The sequence below is a fragment of the Maylandia zebra genome, linkage group LG15 (genome assembly GCF_041146795.1).
Source record: "Maylandia zebra isolate NMK-2024a linkage group LG15, Mzebra_GT3a, whole genome shotgun sequence".
NCBI lineage: Eukaryota > Metazoa > Chordata > Actinopteri > Cichliformes > Cichlidae > Maylandia > Maylandia zebra.
In genome coordinates, this window is record NC_135181.1 from 35,366,756 (window position 1) to 35,382,168 (window position 15,413).

A 15,413-nucleotide genomic window follows, 5' to 3' on the forward strand; every position below is an offset into this window, starting at 1 on the left:
ACAATTGCTGATACCATCAGAAGACACCTGTTGAGTGTGTTTTATGTCTTCTGCAGGAATAAACTGTGAAAAGCCAACCTTTCTGAGCGTCTGTGATTTATGAAGAGCTGGAAGCGTTACAGCTACACAAGCCAGCAAGTACCAACGACCGGATTTGGTGTGTGGTAATAACAGGTAAATGAACATTTTTTTAAATTATTATTTGACTATATATGAATGCTTGTGTATAAATACACAAACAATACACATATGCTTTCATGCTTTCAATTGTGTAATTTAAGTGATCTAGGTAGCTCCGTTTTGGAAGTTCAGTTCATGCTAGAAATGTGTTTTGGAGTTTGTACGTGCTTTGTCTCTAGGAGCCACCGCATATATTTATATATAAACATATATAAATAAAACCACTTTTTTTTTTTACATTAGTAATTCCTTTTGTGCATAATTTTATATTGTTGTTAATAATTAATTAATTAAAGCAACAAAACAACCTGAAGAGCCGGTTCGGAGCCGAAAGAGCCGGCTCTTTTTAGTGAGCCGAACCGAAAGAGCCAGTTCTCTAAAAAGAGCCGGAAATCCCATCACTAGAAACCCAGGGGTAGGTCTACACCCAGGGACAGAGAGGCTGTTCATTTACTGACAGAGGATCTTTGCCTAGTAGACATTTGGAGGTTAGTTAATCCTAGTTCAAGGGAATATACATTTTACTCCAATTGTCATAAAACATATTCGAGGATAGATTTCGCTTTAATATCAAAGTCTTTGGTCGATTCAGTTGTCGACTGTGAGATTGGTGCCATTGCCATTAGTGATCATGCCACGGTAGAGTTGCAAATTGATTTAAACACAGATAGAACAAAGAGGGGTCGCTGGAGGCTTAACACGATGTTGTTGCAGAACAAAAGTTTTAGTGAGGAGTTAACAAAGGATCTTAAAATTTTCTTTGAAATCAATATGGGTTCCACAGATAAAGTAGCCACAGTTTGGGAAGCGTCTAAAGCATATATAAGAGGAAAGATAATTGCATATGCAACAAAAGTTAAGAAAAGTGATCTAGAATGGGAAAAAACCTTAGATAAAGAAATACGAGAATTGGAGAAGGATTTAGCAAGACAATACTCAAATTATAAATACCAGACTATATGTAAATTAAAATACCAGCTGAATGACATTTATAACAAAAAGGCAGAATATGCCTTATTTAGGCTTAAAACAAAATTTTATGAAGGTGGCGAAAAGAATGGTAGACTATTGGCAAGGCAACTGAAGCAGCAAGATAATTTAAATAATATATGGCCTGCATTTGTATAGCGCTTTTCTAGTCCCTAAGGACCCCAAAGCGCTTCACACTACATTCAATCATTCACCCATTCACACACTGGCGATGGCAAGCTACATTGTAGCCACAGCTGCCCCAGTGCCGGACACTGGCGCCACCGGGCCCTCTGACCACCACCAGTAGGCAAACACGGGGTTAGTATCTTGCCCAAGGATATTTGGCTTGCAGCCAGGAGGCAGCCTGGGATCGAACCACCAACTTTCTGATTAGTGGCTGACCTGCTCTGCCACCTGAGCTACAGCCACCCACGATATCTATGATTAAGAAAGACAGCCAAGTGGTAACCTCATCAAAAGAAATAAATTCAATTTTCAAATCATTTTATTAAGATTTGTATACCTCTGCTGGTGCACTTAATGAGGGGGAGGTGAAGACATTTTTTTCAGGTCTACAATTACCTACTCTTTCTGAGGAACAGAAAACAAGGCTGGATGCGCCTATAACTGAAGAAGAGGTCAGAGCTGCGATCTCATCAATGAAAAATGGGAAATCGCCAGGCTTGGATGGCTTCCCGATTGAGTATTATGGCCTGTATTTATATAGCGCCTTACTTTTATATTATACTATTATAAGAAATATATTGATATTTTAGCTCCAGTCTTGCATAAAGTTTACCTTGAGGCATTAGAAATAGGTTCCTTACCGAATACATTTAATGAGGCACTAATCTCCCTTATTCCTAAAAAGGATAGGGATCTATTGGACCCATCAAATTACCGGCCAGTAAGCCTTTTGGGCGTCGATTGCAAAATTTTGACGAAGGTTTTGGCCTTCTGCCTGGATCAAATATTACCAGATATCATCAATGGTGATCAGGTTGGCTTTATTAAGAATAGGTCCTCAGGTGATAACATTAGAAGACTTCTTCATCTCATGCACAAAAGCAAATCTAGTCTAGCCCCGGTTGCGGCCTTCTCACTGGATGCTGAGAAGGCTTTTGATCGGGTAGAATGGGGCTTCCTTATGACAACCCTTGCAAGGTTCGGGTTTGGGCCTGGATTTTGTAATTGGGTCAAAACTGTATATGCAAGTCCAAGGGCAGCAGTTTTGACAAATGGATTGGTGTCAGAGTTTTTCCATCTCATTCGCGGGACCCGGCAAGGGTGTTCTTTGTCCCCGCTGCTTTTCACAATATTTCTGGAACCACTGGCCTTGGCTGTTCGAGCTAACAGGGATGTCAGAGGTGTTCATGCAGGGGGTATGGAGCACAAGTTATTTCTATATGCTGATGACATCTTAGCAGTACTAACGGATCCCATGCAGTTTCTACCAGCGCTACTCACATGTGTTGAGTCATTTTCAAGGTTGTCAGGTTATAAGATAAACTGGTACAAATCGGAAGGCATGCCACTATCAGCATCATGTCATTCTAGATGACATTACTCCATTCAATTTTAAGTACTTACCTTCAGGTATGAAGTATTTAGGAATATTATTAAAACCCAAACTGGAGGATATTATGCTTTCAAATATGGAACCTCTCCTCCTAAAGATAAAAACAAATCTGGATAAATGGGGTAAATTGAATCTTACACTATGGGTTAAAATTAATGTGATTAAAATGATGGTGGCCCCACAGTTCAATTATGTTTCCATGATGTTACCTGTAAGAATTCCTTTACACATATTTAGTCAATTTGAGAAGTTAATTAAAGATTTTTTGTGGAATAACAAGAAGCCAAGAGTGAATATAAAGAAAATGTGGGCCTCTAAAGACATTGGGGGAATGGCCCTCCCAAATGTGAAGTTGTTTAATTTAGCTTTTGAAATGTCAAGACTGGCCAAGCACTGGACAGGTTCGGACTCTGAGCTGAGCTGGATGAAGATCGAACAGGAACTAGTGAGCCCTTTTACACCCTTGGATGTTCTCTCACAGGGCTCAGCAATTAATGGACAAGACTTTCATAATAACCCAGTGCTCGGGTATTCTAAAGCTGTCTGGGTAGAGGTGCACAAGATGTGTGGAGCATCTCATTTAAGACAACCTTATACCTCGCTATGGAACAACACCGCTGTACAGATTGGGCGAAAAACAGTGTTCTGGAAGTATGGCTTGTCAAAGGCATACACAGGATAAGTGATCTTTACTCAGGGGGAGTGTTTATGTCATTCGCTGAAATAACCCAAAAATATGGTTTGATAAGAGAAAATAATTTTTGGAAATATTTACAAATTAGGGATTGTATTACCAAAGGAAAATTTACTCAAAGCTCAAATATGGTGGAGTTTTTAGAATTGTCCAGTACAGCACATAGAGCAGCTGTTTTCTACAAACTGTTTAACAATCCAAAAAAAGAGATATGTGAAAACTTGAGGATTATATGGCAGAGAGATTTGAGTTGTGCAATTTCTAAAGAAGATTGGGGTAGAATTTTGTCATTCTCTGATAAATATATAAGAGAGGCCAGGGGTAAATGTCACGGCGAGTGAGGTGAGCCGTGTGGAGGAAATGAAGGAGGATCCAAATGCAGGCAGTCGTGAAGGTGTAAAGGTGGTTTATTGAACATGAAAGTAAATACAAGCGGCAAATGGAGCTAGAACTAAACTATACTGGGATCAACTAAACTACAGAGCACAAACCTTAACGAGAACGACCAGAAGAGACTAACGGCGGACAGCAGGGAGAACACACGGGTGAGACATGGTAGAAACGCAGATGAGGCAGGGTGGAATACACAGACGGACCAGCAACTACAATAACGGAGGACATGACTTAAATACACCCAGAGAAACACAGGGGAATTACACACAGGTGGTGGACACAGCTGGGAATGATCAACAAGACGAGACAGAGGTAAAACTGAACACACTCACATGAGACCCAGACCTTCACAATAAAACAGGAAATGAGAACACCACACCAAGATGCAGACCTGACACTGAGAGACAGACAGAATGACACATGGAACCTGAACTAAACTAAACGTGAGATACAACCGAGAACAAATCCTTAAACATGAAACTCAAATAATAAACATCATAATCGTCATCATAAACACAACAAGAGAACAAGAAAACAATCCCTGATGCAAACTAAAACCAAAACATAATAACCTCAAACATGGAATAACAAAAACATGAAACTCCACATACTGGGTCCAACGGACCCAGACCCGTGACAGTACCCCCCCTCAAAGGGCTGGCTCCCGACAGCCCCAAACAAAAAGCACAAGCACCAAGCCAGGGTGGGCGGAGGGGGCCCAGGAAGGAGGGCCCGAAACACAAAAAACCAGGAGCACGAAAGTCCAGAACCAAAACACGACTGTTCACTAGTCCATAACACAGTCAGGGGGCCGACCATGCACACGGCGGCGACGGGCAAACAGTTCTGGGGACCGACCGTGCACACGGCAACGACGGGCAAACAGTTCAGGAGGCAGACCGTGCACACGGCAACGGGCAAACAGTTCTGGAGGCCGACCTCTTGGAAGGTAGCGGCGGCCACCGAGCAGGTCCGGAGGACGGCCGCGATGCCAGCGGCGGCGACGAACTCTTTCCGGAGGCCGTCCCCGAAGGCCATGATGCCATCTTAGAGGCTCGGAAAACGGCCGGCAGAGGCGAGGCGGAACGGGTCGAGCTGGCACCGACGGCGGCGTGGCAACCACAGGACCAGACGAGGCAGGACCAGACGAGGGCGGAGCTGAGGCTGGACCAGGCGAAGATGATGAAGACGCGGAGGCTGGACCAGGCGAAGATGATGAAGGCACGGAGGCTGGACCAGGCGAAGATGATGAAGACGCGGAGGCCGGACCAGGCGTGGATGACGGCAGCGGGACGGCTGCGGAACCTGACGGCAGCGGGACGGCTGCGGAACCTGACGGCGGTGATGCTGCAGGAGGTGATGTGGAGATGTGCTGGCTGGGTCCTCCAGGACCCTCAGCTAACGAGGCGTGGTGCTGGGTGAGCTCCTCGGACCCTCCAGCAGACGTGGCTTGAGGCTGGACGGGCTCCACGGGCCCTCCAGCAGCCGACACTTGAGGCTGGCTGGGTTCTCCTAAACCCCCAGCAGACGACACTTGAGGCTGGCCGGGCTCCTCAGGCCCTCCAGCCGACGAGGCAGGACGCTGGCTGGGTTCACCTGAACCCCCAGCTAACATGACGTGAGGCTGGCCGGGCTCCTCAGGCCCTCCAGCCGACGAGGCAGGACGCTGGCTGGGTTCACCTGAACCCCCAGCTAACATGACGTGAGACTGGACGGGCTCCTCAGGCCCTCCAGCCGACGAGGCGGGACGGTGGCTGGGTTCACCTGAACCCCCAGCTAACATGACTTGAGACCGGACGGGCTCCTAAGGCCCTCCAGTGGAACCAGTCTCTGAAGCAGCAGGTACGGAGACCTCTGCCAGTGTGGACACTGGCTGGGACTGAGCAGCACAGTGGCTAGACTCAGGCAGCAACAGTGGGATACAGTCCTCAGAGGGCTGAAAGTGCTCCCCAATACACTCAGCAGAGGACTGAGGCAGACGGGTGAACTCACTTGAACTCTCAGGGGGTGCTGAGAGCCGAGACTGTTCTGGTGAGTTCTCCGGTGAGGCTGCTGGTGCTCGCGTCTTGACCTCTAGGGGTCCAGAGTTGGCTGGTGACTGACACCCAGCCTCTGGGGAGGCCCTAGAGGGAGCAACGGTCTCTGAGATGGCCAGCTTAAATGAACCAGCAAAAGTTTGTGTGGAGTGTGTTCCCTGCTTGTAATGAGGCTGTGAGGATACAGGCTGGGTAAATGAGTGGACAGGCTGCTGAACTGGTGGCAACTGAGCTACAGGTAGCGAAGTAGTAACAGGTGGTGGAGTGGCTGGCTGAACTGATAATAAGGCTGATGAATCTCTTGCCAACTGAGCTATTGACTGGGCTATGGACTGTGTCTACTGGGTCTGACTGTGACTGTAATGGAGGTGATGATTGAGCGGCTGACTGAGTTAGCGACTGCTGGGCAGCTAACCGAGCTACCGGCTGAGCAGCTGACTCAACGAACACAGCCCCGGTATAAACAGTCATATGAACTGGTGAAACAGACGGAGCGTCTTTTCCACTCACCACAGCCGGCAGTTCCGAAGTCCTAATCTCCGGCTGTGGGGCGACGCACCGGTATTAGTCAGAGGTCCCTTTACTACGGTTCGGAGTCGCGGACATTCAGTAATAGTAATAAATCACACAGCAATAGTACATTCACGTTGTTGTAAAAAGCATGATAATATATTAAGTAATCCAAAGTATTCCGAATACGTTACTGTCATTGAGTAACGTAACGGAATACATTACAGAATACATTTTGGGGCATGTATTCTGTATTCTGTAATGGAATACATTTTAAAAGTAACCTTCCCAACACTGGCAGAGGAGCTGCTCAGCATTGTAAAGATGGGAAATGCTTTGCGGCACACCAGCACCACAGGAATGAACGAGCGCTCCAGTCGCTCTCATACCATCCTCACCCTTCAGGTCGTGTTATCCTGCCACAACTGCAAGAACTCTTCCTTTAAGTCTGTCTGCTCCTCTAAGCTCTGTCTGGTTGACCTGGCAGGCTCGGAATGTGCTAGAAAAACTGAGAACACCGGGACACAACTGAAAGAGTTTGCTCATATCAACACAGGCCTGTTTGCACTGGGCAACGTTATCCGTGCACTTTCAGACCGAAGTCAAAATCGGCACAGTAACAACTCCGGCAGTGCACACGTACCATACCGTAATGCCAAGATCACTCGACTCCTTCGTGACTCATTAGGAGGCAGCGCCCACACGCTAATGGTGGCGTGTGTAAGCCCCTCCCACCACTTTGTAGCTGAGACCCTGGGCGTCCTCAAGTTTGCATCTACTGCCCGATACATTCAGAACCGTCCAAGTCCTTCTTTCAGGCAGCGGCTGCAGGAGAGACTCAGAGCTGTCAGTCACTCACCTCCAACTCGTATGGAGTGTTCAAAGGAGGAGGGAGACCATTTTGCTCCATTAAACCTCAGAGAAGAGCTAAAAAAATGCCAGGTAACTATAAAAGATTTTAAAAGGGATGTTGCCATTAAGAGATCGCAAACACTTTGATTACAATCAATTGATAAAAAGTAAAGCAAAAAAAACTCTGAGATTTTTATTTGGTTGCCTTGAAGTGTAAAAGATGGTTAGTGTCTCCAACATGTGGACATGCCTGACACATTAAACAACAACAAATGAGCTTGGTGTTTTATTTATATAAGATAAGATAAGATAAGATAAGATAACCTTTATTAGTCCCACACGTGGGAAATTTGTTTTGTCACAGCAGGAGTGGACAGTGCAAAAGTTATGAGGCAAAAATTAGAATACATGATATATTACTGTACCCTCTTAGATACCTGCTGTCACGGCCTGTGGCTCAGCATCCAGGGAGCCGTGGGAGGCTGCGGTGGCCACACCCTCGGGCTGGGCCGCCTCCAAATCACCTGCGTCTCATCTGAGGCAATCACCGGAGGACTACTTCAGCCAGCTCTGACGGCTTCTCCTCGCCAGTCTGTAAGTCTCCTCCCAGTGTGACCAGCATTCGGCGTGGAAGCCTGTGGCCTGCCTGTCATCCTGCCTGACTGCCTCCCTCCCTAGGATTCCCTTCATGGGCACCTCTCCCCTCCAAGCTCCACAGTCCTGCTCTACTTGTAAGCCTCGGCTACTTATGAAGTCTAGCTGTTCATTTCTTGACAATCTGCGTGCTGTTAACTCTGTCTCCCCTTTCTGTTGCAGTTTCCCCACGGTCCCGATTACTGTGCTCCTGGGCTCCACGCTCCTCGTTTCCCCCCGTGGCGTGGGCTTTATTTTTCCGTTTCCTTAACGTTGTTAAAAGATTCTTCAGTTCAATAAAAACGTGTACATAGTTCTGAGCTGCGGTGTGCTGAGTCTGCTTTGGGGTCCTGTTACCTGAACACTCCATGTTCTGTGACACCTGCTATTCAGAATAGGAGAAGTGTATTCAGACTGAAATCATTTCAAACTGCTGATGGAATTGCCGTTAAAGAACTGAAGTCTAATATGGATTTTTTTTAAAAACCACAGACATAGCTAATGTAAACTAAGAATGACTGCATCCCGTTTAGATTTGAGGCTGTAGAAAGAAGTAAAGCCATGGGTATATCATTGGTTATTCCTTTGTTTCCGTTACAAGTTGTCAACATTTCGTCTGGAACATCTTATCCTCTGAGGTTTATGAGAAGATGATGTGAATAAACGCAGCATGGCTCAACTGGATCAAACTGTTTACATAGACAAAAGCCAAGTTGTACAATTTTATAGGCTGGCTATCCTATCCAGTTTCTCTTTTGTATGCTTAGGAAGCTCTCCACATAGACAAGCAACTGTTGCAGCAGAAAGATGCAGAACTGAGACGGGTAAAAGAGGAACTCGAGAAACTCCCTCAAGAGAGGAAAACTCACCTTATGTTGTTAGAGGAAGAAAAGCAGCGATTACGCATACAGTTGAGGAGGAGAACAGTGCAATAAAGAGCTGCTCTGTGATGCAGAAATCAGTATATTTTATTTACGGGAAAAAAATTAAAAGATGAATTTAATGCATGTCTGCTGTGTTATCATTTGTTCTTTAAATGTGCACCTCTGTGCAAATGTTTAGACAGAACAACTGGTGAACCAGCAGATAATGATTGATCGCCTTCGTGGCGAACTCATGACCTTTCGGGGGACAGCCTCAGGGGCAACAGTGGAAGTGGGGGGGGGGGGGTCTGAGTACTCAGGCAAGAGACCCCCCAGTGTCCCTCTGATCACACACAGCTGCATGTGGAGGCCTCCCAGGAAGGTAGGAAGCAGTGGGTAGCAGTGTTGGTCAAGTTACTTGAAAAAAGTAATCAGTAACTAATTACTGATTACTTACCCCAAAAAGTAATCCCATTACTTTACTGATTACTTATTTTCAAAAGTAATTAATTACTTAGTTACTTTTTAAAAACACGATTTACAACCTAAAGAGGTAATAAAGCGATAGATCTTTCAGCCCAATTCTACTTTTTCTACATAATCCATCATACAAAATGTAATCAAATGGAAAAGTCTCTTTTTTTAACTTGTTTTATTAGTTTTAATCTTTTAACTTTATGCATCAAGCAAAAATGTAATTATATGCAACATTCTCTGAGTTGAATAAATTAGTTTAACATTTAAAACTATATTCCACACATTCCAGCACATAAAGTAAAATATTTTTTGTGTTTACACTCACTCTTTCAAATAGATGCAAGTAAAACACAGCAGAACATAAATAAAGTCAAAGACTCAGCGGTCCTGTTGCTCTATTTTCACCTGTAAAGCAGGACTGCGGTAGGCGGAGGTTTACCCTGGTGCAGGTGTGCCGCGGTCAGTTGAAGAATCCGTGAGTTTCTCTGTGAATTTCCCATTACGTCGTTGCGCACTCGGTGCTTGCTTGGAAGTTTAGGGGGTTTTTTCGCTGTAAAAAGAAGTTTTCTTCCCACGCACGATGGACGCTAATGTTTTTGTCACTTTTTATGGAATCAAACTCAAAGTAAGGTCAGTACTTCCACGCTTTAAACGCTGCACGCTCATACTCTCTCCCACAATCGAAATGTGATCCACTGTTGATCTGCACACGGCTGTTGTCACTAACGGCGCACTCGCTTACGTCACTGTCATGAGACATTCTCGCAAAAAATCACGGTTTTAGTAACACAGTAACGCAGCATTCCTACGGGAAAGTAACGGTAATCTAATTACCGTTTTTGCAATAGTAATCCCTTACTTTACTCGTTACTCGAAAAAATTAATCAGATTACAGTAACGCGTTACTGCCCATCTCTGGTGGGTAGTGTGTGGGTTAGGTTGATGTCCATAAGTGAGGGTTTTTTTTGTTGTTGTTGTTTTTGTTTGGTCTGTTATAATGGGGTTTTTTGTGACTTTTGTTATCTGTGATACTAAAAAGTGTGCCTATAGACTGGAGAGGGTAATGGCAGCTTTTAAAATCCATGGCCAACTCCTGCTGGCTGAAATCGAGGAAAAAGATGACGTGTACTGCCCGCTCTTAAGTGGGTCTGGATGAGTGAAGCTTTCTGTTAATGTAAAGCTTTTTAATGACATATCTAATCCATGATATATCTTATATAGCATGTCTCAGTTTTTCTACATGAAGAAAATGTGTAAAATACAGAAAAGGTTCTGGTAGACAGGTGATGTATTTATGGGGATGTCAGGAACAGTTTCTGTAGTAGATACCAGGTGGTAAACAAAGCTGCTTGATGTTGTAAAGCACTCAATACAATGACTTAATGGGGTTTTAGAGTTCAGGCCAGAAGAACTTAAATTTCTTGTAACGGTAATTATTTTTGTTTTCCTGTTTTATTTCATCTTTCTACAACAGCACCATCATAAAAAATAAGAACTGCAAACTGTTGACCTGGAGAGATGATGCAGTAAAATCTCATTACTCTTTGCTCAGTCCTTTTATTTGTCTTCCACTGTGGTTATAAATTTTTATCCTACAAGTTTTTGTTCCTCCCACATATTTTTTTGGGGTTTTTTTTTGGGGGGGGGGGGGGGGGGGGGGGTCTAAATCTTTCAAGTTGTCAAATGTCTTAAATCATAAATGTGTCATGAATTTGTCATCTTTTGACTTGAATTAATAAAAGCACACACACAGACCTCCTGATATCCATAAATAATTGTGTCCTTTCTGCAATTTTCTGTTTCACAGGGAAACAAGAAAGGCAAGAAAGGCTCAGAGGCAGATCTATGAAGGTTTCAGAAGGAAAATGCCTGAAAACAAAATGAAATAAACAAATGAAGAAACCCCTGAAGAATATTCCCACTATTTATCGAAATCAGGGTTCCTTTTTTTTTTTTTTTTTTAATTCTTAGACTCCTGGTCAGCCTGTAATGCATGCCCTCCCTAAACACACACACACAAACACACACACACACTAATAGAAAAAGCTAGATTTGGCACGATATGTTACACAATTAAATAAGATTTACAAGAGGCTTTCTGAAATATCGACAAACGTTCTAAGCTTGTGCTAAAGTAGCTGCTTGGCACATCGTGCTGCCCTCTTCAGGCCTAAGAGTGCCTTTGGATCTCCTGTACTGTCGAAGGCTCTGTGCCTGGGCCCCTCCAAAACACGTACAAAATCCAAAACACATGCAAACTCCAAAACACATGCAAACTCCAAAACACATGCAAACTCCAAAACACATGCAAACTCCAAAACACATGCAAACTCCAAAACACGTACAAAATCCAAAACACATGCAAACTCCAAAACACATGCAAACTCCAAAACACATGCAAACTCCAAAACACATGCAAACTCCAAAACACAACGGAAGTGCTCCAGGGGCCCGTTCTTCGTACGTCGCTCACTACATCCAAGATCAAATGACACATCCAAGACCAAACCATCGCGCTAACCGTGAGCTCGCTAATCCGGTTCCCCGAACACACCCGCTGTTGACGATTAGTACAGCTGGACGCAGTAATGTGACATCACTGGGTGTCGTAAAAGGGGCTACGCATCGATAGTGGAAACATTGATCGGCAACCCTCTGATTGGTCGGCGAAAATGTCGACGGAGCGCGCTCGGCTCGGTATTTTTCGGCAGCAGAGCAAGAACTCTTGAGTGAGGGATTTCAGGAGTTTCAGAGTTTAATCAGAACGCAAGGGAACACTGCAAAGGCTGCAAAAGCAAGGAGAGAGGGCTGGCAGAAAGTTGCTGACAAATTAAACTCGTAAGTAATTTAATAATAACAATAATAATGGAGTGGATTGATATAGCGCTTTTCAAGGCACCCAAAGCACAAGACAATGCCACTATTCAGTCACTCTCACATTCACACACTGGTGGAGGCAGCTACAGTTGTAGCCACAGCTGCCCTGGGGCAGACTGACAGAAGCCAGGCTGCCATATCGCGCCATCGGCCCCTCTGGCCAACACCAGTAGGCGGTAGGGTAGATTTATTATATTACACTATATTATCCAATATTATCTTACATTATATTATATTATGTTATATTATATCCCCTTACACATTAGAGCCACAACAGGACCCACTAGAACATGGGAACAGGTAAAAGTGAAATATAAGAATATTCTACAGAATGGTAATATTTATCACTTATATTGCTTTTCGTCTCTTGGAAAGAGACCCTGGAATAATCTGTTAGTTTGTTCATAACAGCAACCAAGAAAAGGGCAGAGCAAAAAAAAGACAGGTGGTGGTCCTGCACCCCCTCGTCAACAAGTTGGTTAAGTAAATAATATCCTCACGGGAAAATCGATATCTCTCTATGAGCACACTGTCGCGCTGAGCTAAAGGATCCTGTCTGTCCCGCAATATACGCTGAATTCTGAAAACTCTCCTTATCAATCTTGCACCTTCCGCAATGGGCTGCTCGCGTATACGGACAGGACATGGCTGCGACAGGCTTCCCAAATCCACCTTCGCTTTTATAGCCGTGGTCTCTCATCTTGATTACACAAAGTAATTTGCAATTGCTACTCTGAAATATGAATTACATCTGTAATAATCACATACATGTGATAGAATGTTAATAGTACATTTCCCTTTTTTTAGGAAATGACCTGTATGTATGTGTGAAATCAATAAATGGATCAGGTGCTGCATTATCTTTAGTTACATTGATGTTATTTATTTATGGTGAAACAGTGGTAAAATATCGCTGTTGCTTTCGTATAAATGAAGCGGACATACCTGCGTGGCCGCGATCTAATCCTGTTTACATAAAGTAAACCTGCTCCCGAGCAGGTTTACGCTTACGGCTCTGTTGCTATGACAGCAAGTCCCGGATGAGCTTCGGGGAACCGAACGATCCAAGATCAGGCGAAGTCGTCAACAATCAAATCCAGCTAACTTACTTAGCGAGGTACGAAGAACGGGCCCCAGGACGTTGGGGGCAGTGTTGAGCTCGATTTGCAAAATAAACGGCAAGTTTGTTGCAAACACATGGGCTAGTCTAGTCTCCATCGCAATTCCCAGGTTGCCTAGCAACCATGATACTAACCGCTGGAAACGTGTCATACAACTTTGTTTGACAGAAATGAAGGAGAACATATTTTGTTCATTTGTTTGTTTGTTTCTACAAGAGCTTTGTGTGATTTAATAAGTATCTGAGGCTGAGACCACAGGACAGTAAAACATATTTTTGGGCTTCATTTCTGTACTGAACAGTCATTTAAGATTAGTTAGTAAATAACAATTAGCTAATGTTGTTCATGAGACTAAAGTCATATCACTTTGGTAATGTAAATATAATATGGCCAATATTATAGTTATTATTATATTAATCATTATTAGCTATTACAGCAGTGAACATGAACTGTGTCAAATACTGAGCTTCAGTACAGATTCAAGTGGTAGTTATTTACATGTCTTATCACCTTAAATCTTCACTCAAAGACAAGTATATAGGAATGACTGCCAAATTTATTTGCCACTGAAGCAGAAGGATGGCATCTGAATAAAACCTCTCTTGACATGCCTAGATGACATTAAAGCTTGGTTGGCTCTAAACTTTTTAAATTTCAATGAAAAGAAAACAGATTTGTTGGTGTTTGGACCCAGTGGCCCCTGTGAGTCCTCTTCTTTTGATTTGGAAGGTTATTTTAAACCTGTTGTTACTGCCCTTGGTTTTAAGTTGGACCAGTCCAGTTTTTATCATTTAAGGTGACTGGCAAGAGTGAAATCTTTTCTTTCTAGGCAGCACTTTGAAACCGTGATCCATGTTTTCACTTCTTCCCCTGTGGACTACTGTAACAAACTTTATGTGGGGGTCAGTCAGTTGTTACTCTGACGTCTGCAGCTGGTTCAACATGTATATTGACAGTGCATATATAGGTGTATCATATATAAGAGACAAATGTTGTTCCTTCAGTATGTTGGCATTACTAAATTTGGCTCATTGCTTACATATATTTATAAAAAGAAAATGTACAAGCTGTGATAACTGTTTCTGATCAAATGAAGAGTAGACTGATATATGAAATATTCCTTTATTGGGTGAGAAAATCACACTATGTCATAACTGCTTTTAGTCATACAGAATAGATATCAGAGCCTTAAACAGGCTGACTTCTGCTAAATGGGTCAAACTGGGCAGAAAGTCTACAAACACATAACATCCTTATAGAATATGATGTAACACTATAGATCAACTTACCTCAGAATATATAAAGCATATAAACAATTACAGCAATATGATGCAACAAACACAGCAGTGCTACTGATCCAAAATACTCAAAGCTTCATAGAACTGAAACAAACATTTATTTTTAGGTCCATTCTGCTGCTGATACATACTTTATTTTTCTGAACATTAAACTTGTTGCTGCCTTTCATAGTGTGTAACTTGAAGGCCCTGAGTACTTTCTCCCACACTGAAAACACTGGAATGATAAAATTATTTGAACATTACCTAATAAGACTGATTCAGGACAGACAATTAGTTATGTTAAACTTTCCTAGCAGTCCTTCACAAACAGGGAACAGTCTGTCTATTCTCTCCATCTGTCAGCTGCTGCTGGCTCTTCCTCCTCCTCTTCCTCACACACTGCTGAGTTTGTCCTGGTGGATCATCAGGGGTGCAAAGCCTCACAGATGATGTGCAGCAGTGGGTCCCTCAGTCTGTCCTCACTCTGGACACTTGCAGTTGTCACACATGGAAATCAAATGTGTCACACATGGATGTCACGCAGGATTCAAACTAGAGCTGGGCGATATGAGATTTTTTCATATCACGATATGTTTTTTTCATTTCAGGCGATAACGATATCTATCACGATATAAGCCAAATAACTATATTTGTAAGATTTAAATGTGCCGTTGCTCACAAGTAAAATGTGAAATAATCAGCAGCTTGTTTTTATTTAAATATTTATTTCCCATAATAAGTTCAACAGGGTAGATGTACTTAAGGAACATGAGACTTTTTCAGATAAATAAAGGCAAATATTGCAAACTACACAAAAGGCAGCCGCTAAAGCGTTTAAGTTTCAAAATAGAACAAACGAAACAGACTAAATTGTCAATTCCACTTAGAAACAAAATATTAATTCTAAAAATAAATCTTAGTTTGTTTTACAGAAGAACAGACAAAA

At 43.1% G+C, this 15,413-nt stretch overlaps 1 protein-coding gene across 1 annotated transcript in view; it reads left to right on the plus strand.

Annotated features, from left to right (window-relative positions):
* LOC101474209 (N-acetyllactosaminide beta-1,3-N-acetylglucosaminyltransferase 3) overlaps positions 1–15,413 on the plus strand; it is a 111,943-nt gene continuing 96,530 nt past the window's right edge. Inside the window, exon 1 of the mRNA XM_076874358.1 lies at positions 1–174. The gene's annotated coding sequence lies outside the window, so the exon portion shown is untranslated. The remainder of the gene's footprint in view (positions 175–15,413) is intronic.